The sequence below is a fragment of the Sparus aurata genome, chromosome 14, assembly GCF_900880675.1.
Source record: "Sparus aurata chromosome 14, fSpaAur1.1, whole genome shotgun sequence".
NCBI lineage: Eukaryota > Metazoa > Chordata > Actinopteri > Spariformes > Sparidae > Sparus > Sparus aurata.
This window is the reverse complement of record NC_044200.1, coordinates 3,086,442-3,101,389: the sequence shown is the minus strand read 5'-3', so window position 1 is coordinate 3,101,389 and position 14,948 is coordinate 3,086,442. Positions and strand designations below refer to the sequence as shown.

At 41.8% G+C, this 14,948-nt stretch overlaps 1 protein-coding gene across 1 annotated transcript in view; it reads right to left on the bottom strand.

Annotated features, from left to right (window-relative positions):
- The window catches only part of large1 (LARGE xylosyl- and glucuronyltransferase 1), a 140,490-nt gene extending 127,836 nt beyond the window's left edge, over positions 1 to 12,654 (bottom strand). Inside the window, exon 1 of the mRNA XM_030440154.1 lies at positions 12,076 to 12,654. The gene's annotated coding sequence lies outside the window, so the exon portion shown is untranslated. The remainder of the gene's footprint in view (positions 1 to 12,075) is intronic.
- Between the last annotated feature and the right edge of the window lie 2,294 nt (positions 12,655 to 14,948).

Sequence of the window (14,948 nt, the reverse complement as noted above, 5' to 3'; positions counted from 1 at the left end):
CACGGAGCCTTTTATTACCGTTTTAAAGATGCGTCTTTCATAATGTTAGCTTTTGGGAAAAAGTCTCCAGTGCATCACAATGACGATGTAATTACAAGAATTGGCCACAACAAAAACTGGCCTCAAGGCCTGGTGCTCTGTGTGGGGGCTTGATCTCGTTGATGAAGCCAGCCGTCTTCTTTGCAGGGGAAGTAACGGTCAAGCCAACTGCGTTAAACAGTCCTACTCCTCTTCTTTGTTGGTATTACTGGCGGACTAAAAACCACACCGCCACCCACTGTATCGGAGTATATAGCATCATGCTATTCACTGATGGTTGTGCTGTCTTGAGTTAGTGAGAACGGCACGCACAGCTCCAAAAATTGAAAAATCAATATGTGGCGGCCACTGCCGAGTATTACTCACTATTTTTAAATCTTCTCAAAAGCACTAAATATTATGACTGGGTGACAGAATCAATTCCAACAATGTTTTAGACCAAATACAGTATGGGAACATGATGATTCTTCTGTCATATCGTGAATTGTTTGATTCTTTTTTGGACTAATTTTAAGCTTTGTCACTTCATGGGTGTGTTGCATGTAGAGAGGACAACGATCCTTTAATTTCCAGCAACAGTGGCTAGCTACAGCTGAAAGAAAAGAGACTTATCATACACCACTCAGTCAGTGACATAACTGATACACCACACAGAAGCTTTGTTTTAACTTGCTTGAAAATGTAGGTGGTAAGCATCCATGTAACCAGCTTCTAAATAACTCCCATTTGACGCCCACTGCAGAGTGAGTATAGAGAGAAAATTCCACTCAGTCTGAATGTCAGAGGTTATTTCAGCTGCATCTCTTCAAGCCAGTGAACACTTACCCTGCTGCCTCTGTACATCTGCACAACAGTCACACAGCTGCATTACACTGTCTTTCTGCTGACAAGTATACACTCTTTACAAATTCATTTGGTTTTACCGACACGTTTCAGGCCTTGTTTAATTATGTAAACAATATCAGATATTTTTAAGGGGCTCTGAGGATCTTCTGTGGAGGAAAATGTTGCACCAACTTCAGAATCTGCTGAAAGTGTGTTCTTACATATTCAACACCTTATTTAGCTTAAATCTTTGCTAGATGAAACAGAGAATCCCACATTCACACCAAATGTGGTGAACACCACTAGCTTTTGTGGCGATGTGGCAAGTGTCACTCCATGGTCTGTGTGTGTGATATGTTGGGAACCCCCCTGATCACTTTGACCAAAGGAGAAGCTGCTATGTTGTTATGCTACTAGCATGCTGGACCTACTAGTGACCTACGTTTGTCCTCATCAATGGACTAAAAATAACAGTAAAAAACCAGGATGGGGCAGATCATTACTGTGTTTTATACTCGGACACAAAACCAAAAGAGTGATCACAAGTGAAACCTCACACTACACAGAGAAATGTCTGTTTTGTTCCCCCTGTAGCATTTAGCCATGCTAAATAACATGCCCAGCTACTGACCTGTTCTGCTCTGCCTCTGATCTGCTGTCATGCCTCTGCAACAGATTTGCCTCTGGTCCTACAGTGATCATCAGCATTCACAGAATTCTTCACAATTGCATTATTTTTTTATTTTTCTTTAGCCTGCACAACCCCAACCAAAATGGACTGCCCTTATTAAAATGAATGGGAAGACCTTAGTTTTACTGCATCACCAGATTTGGTCGGAAACCAGCCTTAATAATTTAAGTTCCATGATCAGTTCTCATAATGTAAGATCAAAATACATATATAAACCCTGACAACAAATTCAGAAAAGTAACTACGCAATCACCAGGATCTAGCTAAAATCAACTAGATTTGCACTCAGTAGAGTGCATATCTCCACCAAGGCCTAAAAGTCTGCTTTAATTAAATCAAACCTAATCCAATATCAAACCATAAATGTGTATCACTCTAAGTTTGAAACCACCAACCACTTAAACATAACTGAAGATCACCAGGGGCCTCATTTATAAAACTGTGCGTAGGATTGACGTCAAAAGGTTGCATATGCACGAAACACAGAAAGTGCGTAAAATACACAAAAATATCCTGATTTAAAAAACAGTGCGCACGCACGTCCTACGCCGATTTCCCTTTATAAATCACAGTCCACACTAAATGTAGCGCACCTGTGTGCGGGTCCTACCACGCCCATAGTCGCATATGAATATTCAGAAAAAACGCCCCTAATTAATATTCATTCATGACTGAAAGCATGCCGAAAGCAGAGAGAAAGGCGAAGAAGCGCAGTTTCACCCAGTGTGAGGTGGAAGTTCTTGTCGGGGAGGTGGAGATAAGGAAGGCTGTATCATTAGGTGGACACAGTGTTGGGTCGGGTCACCAATGCCAAAAAGGCTCTAGAGTGGCAGCATGTGGCAGACAATGTATGCTGTTGCCTCAGAAGGTCGGAGTGTGGCCGAAGTGAAAAAAAAAAGTGACCAGACGTAAAAGTGGAAGCAAAAAAGCGCCTGGCGTCACACAGAGAGCGTCTGTGTGACGGGCGGGGGAACGGGCCAACCGGAGCTCACCCCGCTGGATGAAAAACTGACGGGGATCATCAGAGAATCCCTCCTGAGTGACGTGGTGATGGAGGTGGAGGGGGCCACCGGTGCCGGCCCAATTCACTCTCACTCGGTGCTCTTATAGCAACATGAGTGCAGTTAGTGGCACCGATTACATTTGGGAAACCGGACATTGCTGGAAATTGTGCATTTTTATTTGCCTGTTCACCCACTGTATAAGGAAACTTTATGTACTGCTGCGACAAACCAATTATACCTCCTAACACGTCTGGCATAACACGGCTAAAGGTTGGCTGGGATATCTCTGACCTGTCAATTCCCTCTGGAATGTGCCGGTTGAAACCCGAGTGTTGTGAGCACTTGAAGCGGGACTGGCACGGCGTGGTTTCTGCAGGTGCTCCTCTCTAACGCTGGGCCCAATACCGCACATAGATCCAAGAGGACAGCTCGTGGGAGTCGGAAACGGCTCATCAGCCACTCGTCACTGTTGGCCAGTGGATCTTGCTGGTCTCTGAAGTTCCGCTCCCTCCGTATCCTTCCGTTTGCCACATCCTCCAACAGTGCCAAAGCAGCCATTGTGCGCCATAACGCATTGTAAATACATGCCGTTATATGCCCATCTATTAGGTAATATCTGCTACACGTGTGAGAATTACCCTGACTGACTAACAGTCCTTCAGACTAACAATATAAGATAATTATAGTCTTTATCTGTATGGCAACAAAACACAGTTACAAAGTGTTTTATGCATTATGCATTGAAAACGGAGATGAAACGAAATTGTCTATATGATATAGGATATTAATATATTCAACTGCATTCATATCAGTGTAAACGTAATTTGTTCTACTGTTGTCTTACTTTTGTCCTAAATCATATGTTTCCCGTGTGCACTCCAGGGAGTATGTTTGTTTATTCATTGTAGAAATAGTTCTTTTGAATACATTTTCACACAGTTTCTCCCGTTTCTTTCTTCTGCAATCAGTGGCGCAGTTTCTCCTTACGCCAGTTATGTGCGTATGCATGGGTCAGAGTTTGCGTGGAGGACCGCACATTTTCCCATCAAGTTTTCTTTTTATAAATCCCACGGTGTGCGTAGAGAGTGGCGTACGCCTTCTTTTGTGCGTACACAACGTTTAAAAATGAGGCCCCAGGTCTTTAAGACAGCCAACCACTAGGTCAATTAAATAATGCAGACCAAATCATTATCTCCATTGTGTTGTGTAAGTTCTGAGGGCCTTAAGGTACCTTTATTCACTATGTACCTCCCATGGCCCCCAGAAATGCTACTGTCATTTTGTGTTGCTTCACTGCTACTGGGTTGATATAACCCAGTAGCACATTGAATTTGGTGAATCTTTCTACAAAAGTTGTCAAAGACTATGAAAACACAATCGTGGAAGGATACAAAGGCATTGTGAGTGAACGTTTTTTGGTGGAAGTCACATCACAAATAATCACTGCCCTCACTGCAGAGGACACTGTTTTCCAGGCAACAGTGTGACGAAGGATTGGTAGGACTGTCATTTTTTTTGTTGCAGTTTTGTCTTATTTAAGTTGACACTACCTACAGCCACATGAAACATACAATAAAACTAAAATAAAATCTTGTAGTTATATAATATTCAATATAAGCCAGTACATTTGAGTTCCTTCTGGAAAATATGGGATGAGCTATATGAGGGGCAATATAATGCTTTGATAGATCTAATACTTACTAATACTAATACTATAGGATCATTTAATTGCAAAGTGTTGTGGCATCACACAAAGCAGCAGTTTGTGGTTATCATTTTACAGTACAATTGACACATACATATTCTGATGCAGCCATATGGTGTATTATTGAGCAGAGGAAATAATTCAGTAATCATAACAAATAACACCAATCTGTACCCAAATGAATATATTTGCAGGGAATATTAACTGATGATTATGTACATACTGAAATGAATAAAGGTCTTTGGTATGTGTAAGACATTAAAGGCCCATAAGCGATGGTTCAGATGTATCAATCAATCCATGAAAGATACTGTAATGTTTTGAAATTGTTCTTAAAGGGGTATTTGTACCAGGTAATACTTCCCGCTTGGCAACTTTAACTCCTCCAACCTTGCGTGTCTTCCTCACATCTCTCTAATGACCCAGTAGCTAAAGACAAGTAGAACAGTTCAGTAAATGACATCACTTTACTGTAACTCAGCCTTTAAAACCATGTGAAGACAACACCTGTGCCATTTTGTGATATGACGGTATCCAAAATCGGTCTCATATCATGCCCAGCCCTACAATGTTTGTTTACAATAAGTTCTGGGTAGAAAACCCCTGCATGTATTAGCTTACACACAATTTAACTGTCTTTTTTCAATGATGCTATTTCAAAGTTTATACATCTAATTCATCTAATGCATGTTTGATGCTGTCATAGCTTATTAATAACAAATATTTTATTAGTGTTAGGTTGGAGACCTAATTTACCTGTTGGGACACAGACTGCCCTGAAGTAACTGTTGTGACCACAACAGCACAGTGATTCAGGGAGTGAAACTCTCACCAAAATGCAACCTAGGGTCTTTGTGAAACATTTGTATAAATGTATAATTACGAAGAAAGGGCCACTTTTAAGATTGACTATATTTTCGTTTTCGGGTCAAAATCATTTTCAATGGGAGTGATGGGGCAAATACTATGATAGCATCAAAATCACTATTTTTAAAACACTAAGAATGCTCGACACAACATGAAACTTTGCTCGTAGTATCACCAGGGTCTATAAGGGGTGAGTAAAAATATCAATTCATCAATGCATTGCAATATATTTTTTCCCGATTCAATATCGATTCATAAAATCCTCTGAATCGATTCGGGCAAGCGACCACCCGCTGTCCCTCGCCGGACCTCTCGGTCCCCGTATCCAGCAGCTGGAAGCGCCTCGCCCGCGATCTCGCTTGAGGGTCTGAGGGTGATGCGCCGCGGAAACACCGTCGGAGCTGCGGAGGCGGGTAGCCGATGTCTGACGCACCGCTCTTTCGGAGACTGTAAACTCCCAGCGAAGCTGGTCTCACCCAGGCTGCTGCACCGTGCACCCGCGGGTAGCACTCTCCTCTGGGGAGAGAGGGGGGTCAGTGTCAACGTTTACCCCCTCGTGTCCAGCCGGAGGGTGGAGGAACTGTGGTTATGTCTGTTTATGTCAGACAAAAATGTACCGTGCAGTCCCAGAAACAATGGCACTTTCTCAGCTTAACTATGGTTGCACTATTTTATACCTAAACACATCGAGTACCTTTGTTTACATTTCAATTCGAACTAGAACTTCCTAGAGGAAAGATTTATAATTTAAGATGACTTTTATAAAAATCTAAAAAATTATCAACAGGTACTCTAATTAATTATTTGTTTATATCTACTTATTACTGAATCGATATCGAAGCATTTAAGTCAATATTGAATCGAAATCGAATCGTGAGGTTCTTAACAATACCCAGCCCTAGGGTCTCTACTAGGGGTGTGCCAAAATATCGATACTACGATATATCGCGATATTTCGTCTTGAGGTACGTTATCGATACACTGGTGCCAAATATCGATATTAAAAAATGTAAAAAAAAAAAAATTTTTTTTTTTGGCCCACCACCACCACCCCTCTTCGGAGGACAGCTTTATCTTTATTCAAACATAGGTATACAACCAAATAAAATTAAAAAAAATGATTTAAGTAGCTCTGAAACCCCCACATATAGATATTTAATGATAGTTGTAGTCAGTGTGTGTGTTAAGAAGAGACACTGTGCAATATACTCTTTGTTTACTTGGCTGTCATTCATGTGAAATTGATTGACAATGTTTTGTCATTCCTGTGAAATGGATTCAGTGCAGTCAATAAATTCTGAATTTCTTCAGTGACACAGATATCGTGATGTATCGTGGATGAAATTTCTTGCAATATATCGATTATCGCAGAATCCCAGTATCGCGATATTATCGTTATCGTGGACAAAATATCGTGATAGTATCGTATCGCGAGGTACCTGGTGATACCCAGCCCTAGTCTCTACACATGAACATGAGCATTGAGAACATTGTTTGTGTACACAGAGTTTACTAAAAAGAGAGTTTTTGAACAACTCATGCTGGCAGTTGTGTTTTCCGAGAAGTGTCGATCTCTAAATTGCGACGTAAAATGAAGGACAGCAACAACTATCCACGCAAGATCTCACATGACTTTTCCGGCTTTTTATTTTCGTATTGTTTCTTATATGAGGCTCCTTTTCCATCTTCAAGGTCAATATTGTTTTTCATCAACGATAAAACAAAGAATCATCCATGCATTTATATAGATCTAAGCTTTAGGAGTGGTCCATCTTAACTCTCCTCCATGTTAAGTTTCATTTGGAGTTCGACACTTCTCGACTGGCAGGACGGCTGCGAGTGGAACAAGCCACTGCTAACGTGAGTTGTTCAAAAACTTTCTTTTTAGTAAACTCTGTGTACACAAAATTTTTTCTCAATGCTCGTGTTCATGTGTAGAGACCCTGGTGATACTACGAGCAAAGTTTCATGTTGTGTCGAGACTTCTTAGTGTTTTAAAAATGGCACCCTAACACTCCACTGAAAATGATTTTAACCCGAAATCGAAAATACGGTCAATCTTAAAGTGGCGTTTTCGTCGTAGTTAAGCTTTTACACAAATGTTTGATTCGGGTACATTCACAAAAAGACCTAAGGTTGCATTTTGGCGGGAGTTTTACTTTAATTGAAACTCTGCAGCCAATCAGAATGGAGTATTCACCAATAACATGGTATAAGGAACAAATAATCATAAATCTACTCTTTTTAATGTGAGTAGCATCCATGCAAATTAAATAAGTTATATATAAATGTTATCAAGTTATCATGAAATCATTTAAACTAACCACTCAGTTAAATGCTGAGATGCTCAGAATGCAGATGCACTATGGTTGTGTCCTCATTTTAAATGAAATGACTCAAGTGCCCTGATGGGAATCTGTTAGGTGCAATAAATCCAGTGAGGGACAGGCTATCACACAGTTCCAATTAACTCCAGTAAATGACTTGTTTATCATCTTTTCTTCAGTGTAGCAGCACTGGATTGGCATATAGGAAGACTATTACTGATGAGTTCTTTTTTTATTTTTTTTCTATCTCAATTTGTGAAGACAACAGAGAGAGACAGAGCAATTCACATTTCTTTATGTTGCAACCAGCAAGATCGTTTACATGAGCATGTGACATGTGGATTTCATCCAACTGTGTATCGAGGTCAGTATTGTATTGGCCTCATCACTCAGAAGGCAGTAGTTGCAGCATCTGAGCTTACCTCCAGTAGAGCGGCATTAACTCGCAGAATATCTCCAGTGATTGCAGTGTGATGAGTGCATCACCTGAAATGTGGCTGTTTCCTGCCTCCGGGGTGAACGGAGAAATCAATGAAGCAGTGGACAGAACAGGCTTGTTTGCTGTTCCTCCATACATCGCACTGTGAGTCGGCCTCCATGCTCATTAAGGAAGACAAACAGACATAATACTGATCCACTATGTATCCAGAGACAAGTAGAGATATGATCGTCGTCTGATTGTGTAAAAGTTATGGACTCATTAGATGTAGGTGTCTAAATCTAAATGCATGATTCTCAGAGGCGTATTGTGGCTTGTTCTCTGTGGGATGTAGAAAATTACTATATCGTGAATATTCGAGTATACATTCAATTGTCACGCAGTTGCTTTTAGTCGCGGGCACTGAACTACAGGTTTTTCTCACTCTCTCATCTCTCCGCACAGAGAGATAAAACAAACGCACCTAGTTACGTACATCACATTCTGTCGTGCGTGCTCGTCATACGCCCGGCAGCATGTAGCAGCAGAGACCTCAGGTAGTGGCAGCAGCAGGTGCTATGAAAAATGGAGTGAGAATTAATTCCCAAGAAAAACAACGCAGGATCCATCGTCTGGCGGTGGTTTGGGTACAAGAGGGAGGACGTAAAGTATGCATGGATTAAAGTTCTCCGTCGCTACGACGGATTTCCGTCATTCAAACTTCACAGAGGCGACTTATGAGATCAATGTAGATCGGAGGAGAACAAGTGTTGGCTGATATTATTGACAGATTGTCACACTCTACAGCCAATGGTATCGTTAACAGCGTGTGCGCGCCTGACCAATGACAGTGTAGTGACTCACACAGGGCAGGATCTAAACACAGAGCGGCGCTAACGCTTAGCTGCTTAGCTAGCAAGGACTCGTCGCACTGCTACGTTATCAATTAGTTTTTGAGTTTAGTCAACACGTGAGAACTCATCTGACACGGAGAGTCTCCTGTTGTGTGCTACATGTGTGAAATAACAACTATAGTCTGGACTTTGTCTGCAGTGTATCTGTGTAAACGGCTTCATTCAGCCATGAATGATCAATGATCAATAAATAGTTTTTGGTTAGTTTGACTGTACAAAATCATGAATGTAGCCTGATTGTAGCTCAATGCTAAAATCTTGTATTATAACATAAAGAACAAATGTAAAGCCTCAGAGCTTCTTTGATTATTAACAGTATGTTAGTGATGACAGAAAGGTGATAACTCGCCATCAGACTGACAAGGCTGCAAAAGTTGCTGGTTGTATGATGTATTTTTATGTTAAACGATAAGAGGTTCACTTTAAACATTAATATTAATAATAATAATAATGAATGATAATGATGATGAGAAGAAGAAGCAGAAAAATAGCGTACTAATAAGGTTCTCGAGATGGTTGATTATTTGAAAGAGTAAAACTTGAGAGAAGCTTGGAAAAAAAAGGCCCAGTTTGATTTCATAGATTGAAAATTACATTGAAAATACAAAAAACATTTTAAGTGTGAATAGAACAGCTGTTCAGATCAACCTCCTGTAAAAACACTGTTGGTCAAATATGTAAACGTGATGTCTGCATTAGAGAACATGGTGTGTGGTGAGGCTGTAACTCTTATCTTGTTTTTTAGCACATGTCAAGAAACGTGCCCTGTAACATGTTTCACAAATTATAAATTGGGAATATGACTTGGCTACAGCTCGAAAAAACATTTCAGTCAAAAGATTTATTTTTTTTGCTTTAATCCATGAAATCAGCATATATTAATGCAGTATGAACAATGTTTTAATGTAGACACGTAGAATCATCATACTGGCATGACTGTATGCATCAAAGTGTTAATTCATGGCTAAGGGAAAATATCGAGATATATATCGTGTATCGTGACATGGCCTAAAAATATCGGGATATTAGTAAAAGGCCATATCGCCCAGCCCTAATGAGGATCATTTGAATATCTCGAAAGAACATTAGCGCAAGTCACTGATCAGTGAAAAACACCAAACATTACCTAGTTACAGTTTCACAAATATGATCATTTGCTTCTTTACTAGGGTTATATTATCGTGAACTGATTCCCTATGGATTTTCAGGCTGTTGGGGGAACCACCTGGGAAAAAAATCTGAGCAGCTCGAGAAGCTGGCGAGCGCCGGCTTTTTCAAGATTTTTAGAAATAAAGGGAAGCTTGGAAGTCGGCCTGTTGTATCAAGAGAGGGCGTTTAAGGAGTGGGAGACACTGACTGTCTTAAAATAAGGTACTGAGCCTGAGGAGAGAGAGTGGTTGATAATAGTAAGAAGAAAGGGGGAAATCACTGGTTGGACCTCTAGAAGAAATTTAGCAGGGATTATTTCAACAGGGGCAGAAGAAGGACACGTGTGAGACGCTATGTTCACAAGATCTTGCATGGAAATTGGGGTAAATTCCTATAATCGAAGCAGGCAGGTGACTTGGTTCGAGTCAAAATCTACAAGAATCAAGTTTGCTCTGAAGGAGAAGGATTTAGAAATTAGCAGCTACGAGAATTCATTCATATAATCTGTACAAGAATGAAAGTGATGGAGCAGCAAAATGTAAAGTTAAAAGGGGAAAAGGACAGCAGAGAGATTACAACAGAGGAAAAAATATTTCTACCATTCCAACCTTTTTCAAAGCGCGACTCTCAGTCACAGAGCCAAATCTGTCCGTAAAGGATAAAGAGGAACACTGAAGCAGATGGCAGAGACCTGCAGGTGGGTCGGCTACCACTTCCACAGCCGCATGTATCTTTTACTTTTCAGCTGACTATTTCTAATACACTTTTAGAAATACATTGAGCAGCTATTTTTTTCACCAAGATCCCTGCCATATTCCCTCATAATGTCAACAAAAACATCCAATCTCCCAAAGTTAAAGAAAATGACAAGAATTTCCTGGATCCACCCTTTCATGTGGCTGAGATCCATCCTCCGTCCAAGTTTGTGGAAATCTTCTGCTAACAAACTAACCAACACACGGATATGGAGGAGGTCATTATAACGAAATAACAATAATCACTGGCAGCAGCCCTGACCTCTAATCTTGCTGTAAATATATTATATGTAATTATATTTTAGAAATAATAAAGATAGCTGCAAATTATATTTGACTTTTGAAACAAATGTCTTGATTTAATAATTAACCACTATTTAAGCCATTATGCGTGTAGTTTGGAATGCTGGAGTGTGTGTTGTTCGTCCATCGGCTCCGGAGCATCAGGTGGGAGCAGCCTTTATCACTCAATTAAAGGAGCAGTCTGTACTTTTGTTGAGGAATATAATGAGAAGAGAGAGATCCTCATTGGCTGTTTTTTTTTTTTCAGCCTAAACAAACTAAATAATCAAACTCTGACCTTAAAGGACAACACAAGTTATAGCCTACTGTTTTATTTTGTTTGTATGTGGCGGACCCTGCCAACTTTCTAGCAACAAACAGCCTCACTAATATTGTTAATATTAAAATTCAGAGTTTGAATCTCTTTTACCGATCTACACAGTGTCTCTTTAATAACATGTGTGTTACTTATAATTACTATTTCATGACTCACACTGTGGCCCCGGTGCGGGTCGCTCTGTGTGCGGGTCGCTCTGTGTGCGGGTCGCACTGTGGCCCCGGTGCGGGTCGCTCTGTGTGCGGGTCGCACTGTGGCCCCGGAGCGGGTCGCTCTGTGTGCGGGTCGCTCTGTGTGCGGGTCCAAGTCCTTGGCTGTTGATGCACCCGCGTGCTCCCAAACAGCACGCGCCAGGATTTGGGTGAATTAGCAGAACTTGTTGGGGACAATGAGAGCTTTCAAGATTTCTGAAACATGGAGACTGAGAATGCGACAGCTGGGGAGCTCACAGGAGCGTCCACCTACCCATGTGCTGACAATGCCCCGCTGTACCCGATGCTGCTCTGCTCTCTGTGGGTCTGGCTGATCCTGAGCCTAAATGTGCCGCGGTGCCGCCTGCACTCTGGATTAACACGCCAACATATGGAGGCCTTTGTGGCAATGTAAGCACAAGGACTTTTAAGGTTACGACAAACGAGTGGACACCACACACAAGTCGAGCCAAAAATATCGCGGGGGCAAGCGGTTTAGAGCGGTTAGACCGGGGCCGGGAGGTGAGGCGGCCGTGCTAGGCAGACGTGAACAACTGCGGACTGCTCTCACCTGATGCAGACTTCACATACATCCACAGGACAGAGCCACGGTGCTGCTCCACGGGGGGACGGCTGTCTATAGGTCAGTCATAACGGTTCTTGCGCAAATGAGACAGCAGCGCCGGTCGATCTCACTTGTTTCATGTAGTTCGAGCTGGATCAGGCTGTTGCACCCCGGCCGACCACCAGCAGCACTAGTAAAGCCGGTGTGTTTCCTCCAGACTGGATACAGATTTAAATCTCAGACAGGTTTGTGGTTGCGTCGCCTCACAACAGCGCCAGTCTCCTCTCAGCCTCATTAACAGCAGCGGCTCCGGATTACTGAGAGCAGCAGGCAGCGACACACAGTCTGAGGGGAGAGACAGAACCGCGGCGGCCTCGACAGCAGCAGCACGGAGACCCGGTCGGTGCTCCGCTCAAGCTCAGCCGGTTGAAATAGCTTCCGAGAGTCCAACAGAGTGTATTACCCTTCCGCGGAGGTACTCCACTGTAGTCCAGGTCCTGCTTGTGTCTGAGTTTTCGGCCTCAATACAGCAGCTCTTTCTTCCTGACAAGCAGCCAGCGTCCAATCACAGCGCTGCATTCAGAGAGGGGACGGCGGATAAAAAGGAATGGATCAGGACGGACCGGAGTCAGGACTGAACCACAGGACCGGGGGACTCGGGACCTCATCAGTCCGAACCAACTAGGTTTGGAGAAGAAATTCAAACTCAAAATTGTAATATTTACAATACTAATGAGTTAATAACACAAACTAACATATGTGTATTTTTTCCAAGGTGAATAAAGCAGCTGTTCTCAGAGGATAGTAAGGTCCCAGAACACTGTTTGAAGCTAGAACGGTGGCAGGGTCCGCCACATATAAACACAGTAAAACAAAGTAAGGTCAGTTTGTTTATTCAATTTGTTGAGGAATAACAAAATCCGTCAGTGAAGATCTTTCTCTTCTCAATAAAATGTCTGACCCAACACTACACAGTGCACCATTAACCCCCTAGCTTGCCCTGGGGGTAAAAGTGAGCTTCTGGCCCATGTGTTCCCACCACACAGTGTGGTTAAAGCTTGATTAAATGCACATTTATTTAATAAATATGCACCATGTGTGCATTATGTCGACCAAAATGTTAAAATCAGGCTATTGAAAATGGATTTTGTCTACCAGACAGTGCATCCGTCAATACTCACCTTAAAGCCAACTTTGCTGGGTTGGTGGAGTTGGTATCCACCCGTTTCCTCAGAAGCCTATGGGCGCTGCCATGACAGATAACTACTTCCGCTGGTGGTTTTCTGTTTACGGTTGCCTTGCAACTGCATGACTGACTGCTGCTGCTAAGCTAGCCCTAAACAACTAGCGTTATGTCATAAACGCTAAATTGTTTTTAAAATGAGCTCAGGTACAACATGTGCCGTTGTTGGTTGCCACAACAATTGAAAATTGAAGGTTTTTTTCAGAAACTTCTTGTGTAGAACATCAACAACTTCGACAAACATGTCCGTGCCCTGCGCCCTACACGCCATGCTGAGGAAGGAGGAACGCAGACTAGCGTGGCTCGCGGCTTTGACACTAAAATAAATATTTGGGTTTATGAATATCTTCCACAGAATAGCTGCTGCATGACTACATGACTTCCCTAACCCGGCGATGCACGAGCAGCCGCCTGTCTCCATGGCTTCACTTTCCTTCAGCATTATCCACGCTGTATGTTTAGCTTGATTGACGCTGTGGCTGGGCTCCACTGCTGCCTTCAGAAATATAAACTCACTGTATTTCTTCAACAGTACTTTCCCTATTTTGTTACTGTGCAGGTAATTGTATGTCTCTGTGCTTTTGTAACTGCGTAATTCTCCGCCGTCAACACCTTCAGAAAATATAAGATAATTTACTATGTCGATGTAGCTAACGTCGGGCCATTGCTTTATGTCATCTGCACACTCCGTGAGAACTGTCCTCACGACTTTTTAAAACATCCATACTGTGTATCCACCTCCGATTTTTGTCAATTTTGTCGCTTTCTTTGTGTTAAAAGCTGTTTTTTAGAGCGAGCATGAGTGTAAACACAGAGTTCAACCAGTTCAACCGGAAGAGCAAAGCCGACTACCGCTATGAACCATGGGTAAACTCACAAAGTCAGGAATAAGGTGGATAAAACTGTATAGAATGTGCCATGGAAAAGAGTAGCACATGACTCAAATTAATAGACCATGATGAAAAAGTCCCAATATGTCAGACATGCATCATATGTTTCATATGTCTTTGGCATTGCTTTTATTTTGCAACAAATAAACCCTTTGGGCCTTTTTTGCCCGCTCTGCACCTTGCAATCATTTCATTTAATTTGTATGCTCTTGGTTTAATTTTAACTTGACTAAAATGCAAACGACTAAAAACATATAAACTGGTAATTAAATTGTATTCATAAATCTTAGAAATACCACAGGTCAGAATTAAGTTGTTAATCTAAAAAGAATTCTGTGTGAAAAGTCAGAATTCTATAAAGTTCAAACACCATGGTTGGGTTAAAAATCGAATACTGCCTATTATACACTCAATCAATGTTATTGTAAAACTGCCCATATTGAAATCTACATGGTGGATTATTCTCAGAATTAAGGGATTGGATGGCATCCAAAAACTGTAAATAAAACTTCAATGTAGTGCTTGAACTACCTGCCTGGCAGGACAGTCTGAAACGCAATGCATTTTGGGACAGCGGAGCATGTGCAGTGAGCTTACCAGAAAAACATACAGTTGAAGAGCGCTTCGTACTCAAATGGATATCGTAATTAATATAGAGAGGTGAAGTCCTGCCCCTCCCCATGTACACCCTGGGACCTCATCTTTTCGAAAAAGAAGCTTCTCAGTAGTCAATGGGGAGGTTATTT